Here is a 3,428-nt window from a genome sequence, read left to right on the forward strand (position 1 = left end):
GAGGCGAAGAACAGTAGATGGAAGAATGAGAGGGGGAGATAGAAATAGAGAGAGTCGCGTTAGAAAAATAGTTTCTTTTACTTGTTTCAGTCTTTTGACTGTGGCCATGCTGGAGCACCGCCTTTAGTCAAGCAAATCGACCCCAGGACTTATTCTTTGGAAGCCTAGTACTTATTCTATCGGACGCTTTTGCCGAACCGCTAAGTTACGGGAATGTAAACACACCAGTGACATTTGAAAAAAATTAATTCGTAATAGGTTATAAAACGACGCGGTATAAAGTTTTATCTTTTTTATTAATTCCTAATTTCTTCAAATAATCTTTTTCTTTGTGTCACAATCACTGCTAGGATGTTGTTTTTGTCTAAGGGGTAGATTTTAATTATTTAAGAAATTTACGTCGATTATGGCAAATTACTTAAAACAAATTTATTAACGTGATTCATTTCAAAGAGGGAAAAAAAAAAAAAAAAAAAAGTAAGCGTTCCCATGCCGGGAATCGAACCCGGGCCGCCTGGGTGAAAGCCAGGAATCCTAACCACTAGACCACATGGGAGTGCTGCTTCAGATCTCTATTACTTATACCTTTATCAAAAGTATGTCCTTCTTATCAGTTGATGTCAAAGCTGCTGGCTGCTTTTATGTCACCTTCTTTGATTAAGTAAGGCGTTTCGAATAAAGTACATTGCTCAGAAACGCTAACATAAATTATGCATCCTATTTAAAGTCCAAATTGTTTGTATTTCTTAATCCCTTCACCAAATTCGAACCCGATATTGTTTTAAACTTTAAAATGAAAAACAAAAGTCTGTAAGGAAAACTTTCTGTCTATCTTAACTGTCTGTCTATTTCTCTCAGTCTCGCTTCCCCTCTCGCTTGCCTCACAGCTCTCTAGCCTGACAGCTTTCTCGCCTCCTCTCTCTTACGTCTCCTCCCTCTCTCGTCCCCTCTCTCTCTCTCTCTCTCGTCTTCTGTCCCTCTCGCCTCACCGCTCTCTCGCCTCACGACTCTCTCGCCTCACCGCTCTTTCGCCTCCTCTCTCTCTCGCCTCCCCTCTCTGTTGCCTCCCCCTCTTTCAGGGGGCGAGAGAGGGAGGAGACGTAAAAGAGAGGAGGCGAGAAAGCTGTCAGGCTAGAGAGCTGTGAGGCAAGCGAGAGGGGAAACGAGACTGAGAGAAATAGACAGACAGTTAAGATAGACAGAAAGTTTTCCTTACAGACTTTTGTTTTTCATTTTGAAGTTTAAAACAATATCGGGTTCGAATTTGGTGAAGGGATTAAGAACTACAAACAATTTGGACTTTAAATAGGATGCATAATTTATGTTAGCGTTTCTGAGCAATGTACTTTATTCGAAACGCCTCACTTAATCAAAGAAGGTGACATAAAAGCAGCCAGCAGCTTTGACATCAACTGATAAGAAAGACATACTTTTGATAAAGGTATAAGTAATAGAGATATGAAGCAGCTCTCCAATGTGGTCTAGTCGTTAGGATTCCTGGCTTTCACCCAGGCGGCCCGGGTTCGATTCCCGGCATGGGAACTTTTACTTTTTTTTTTTTCCTCTTTGAAATGAATCACGTTAATAAATTTGTTTTAAGTAATTTGCCATAATCAAAGTAAATTTTTTAAATAATTAAAATCTACCCCTTGGACAAAAACAACATCCTAGCAGTGATTGTGACACAAAGAAAAAGAGATTATCTGAAGAAATTAGGAATTAATTTTAAAAAAACATTATACCGAGTCGTTTTATAACCTATTACGAATTAATTTTTTTCAGATGTCACTGGTGTGTTTACATCCACGTAACTTAGCGGTTCGGCAAAAGTAACCGATAGAATAAGTACTAGGCTTCCAAAGAATAAGTCCTGGGGTCGATTTGCTCGACTAAAGGCGGTGTTGCGGCATGGTCACAGTCAAAAGACTGAAACAAGTAAAAGAGTATATATCTATCTATCTATATATATATATATATATATATATATATATATATATATATATATATATATATATATATATATACACATATATACGTATATATATATATATATATATATAGGTATGCATATACGTGTGTCCGGCTGCTATTTCTTTTCGTTCTTGGAATCACCAAGCTCGCACGTACTTCTTTGCCCCTCCTGTACGTTCTTCACTGCGTTCAAGACATACACACTTCACGTCTGGCTGTACTGCCTTTTTGTTTGTTTATTTCACCGTTTCATTTTCCTGTCTTGTATTCCGTCCGCCACTACCCTCCACGAAAACAATTTAATTTGTGTTCGTGGGAAGAACCATTTTAACGATGCGTAGTGCCTTAATTCTTCGAAACGTCGGTGTTTTAATGGTGGCAGCTGATGAAGGGGATGTTTCTATGTGGCCTGCTTGTTTGTTGCACCTTGTTTACCATTTTGTCCTTGTTCTTTTGCCACGTCATGTACCCAGTTATGTATCTATATGTACATGTAGATGAACGTATATACATACATGTACATATATATGCATATACTCATATATTGTTTATATATATATATATATATATATATATATATATATATATATAGGTATGTATATACGAGGGGCTTCTTCCAGTTTCCATCTATCAAATCCACTCACAATGCTTCGGTTGTCCCGAGGCTATAGTGGAAGACATATGTGCACAAGGTGCCACGCAGTGGGACTGAAACCAGAACCACGTGGTTGGGAAGTTAGATTATCATGCGACCACCCGATTCCCAAGAACGGAAGCGAATATAACAACTATATAGGAAATGGGTGAAATTAAATCTAAACTTAGAAACTTTAATATACTACCTTAGGCTAAGTAAAAAAAAAAAAAAAAAAAAAAAAATAAGCGTTCCCATGCCGGGAATCGAACCCGGGCCGCCTGGGTGAAAGCCAGGAATCCTAACCACTAGACCACATGGGAGAGCTGCTGATTAGGAATAGTACATAAAGTTTTATTAAAAATGTTGCTCTCTTTCTGCTACCATGCTCTTTCTATGACATGATGTTCACTGACTACTGCGGTTATATTGCTGTTACATGATACTGATTACACCCCCTGTTGTAGCTTATTCTGTTGTAGCTATTGTAATAATATAGTGACACAACGTCCCTCCCCCCGTTCGGTACTATGTTGTCTAGATCAACAATCCTCCCATACATTATAATAGTTTACACGACAATGCGATACCCCGATATTGCATTGAATTTCTTGTTTTGTTTTTCTATTTTTAGTTATTGTTTTCGGCTGATTTGACTTAAGTAAAAATATATTTAAATACCGGTCGAATAAACAAAGTTTACTGAGTGTAATCTAATACACAGATATAATAAATTAATATTAGTTACTTCATTCGGTAAACTATGTTATTTTAATTCGAATATCATTGCTAATCTTTTTGTATTACACTCGGAAAATGCAAA

The 3,428-nt window shown here is 37.4% G+C and overlaps 2 non-coding genes across 2 annotated transcripts; both read right to left on the reverse strand.

The window, feature by feature from the left end:
• Positions 1-484: 484 nt before the first annotated feature.
• Positions 485-556, reverse strand: Trnae-uuc (transfer RNA glutamic acid (anticodon UUC)). The gene has a single exon. It is a non-coding gene; the product is annotated as a tRNA-Glu (tRNA).
• Positions 557-2,856: 2,300 nt separating this feature from the next.
• Positions 2,857-2,928, reverse strand: Trnae-uuc (transfer RNA glutamic acid (anticodon UUC)). The gene has a single exon. It is a non-coding gene; the product is annotated as a tRNA-Glu (tRNA).
• Between the last annotated feature and the right edge of the window lie 500 nt (positions 2,929-3,428).

Source organism: Octopus bimaculoides, chromosome 10, assembly GCF_046866305.1.
Source record: "Octopus bimaculoides isolate indiv1 chromosome 10, ASM4686630v1, whole genome shotgun sequence".
NCBI lineage: Eukaryota > Metazoa > Mollusca > Cephalopoda > Octopoda > Octopodidae > Octopus > Octopus bimaculoides.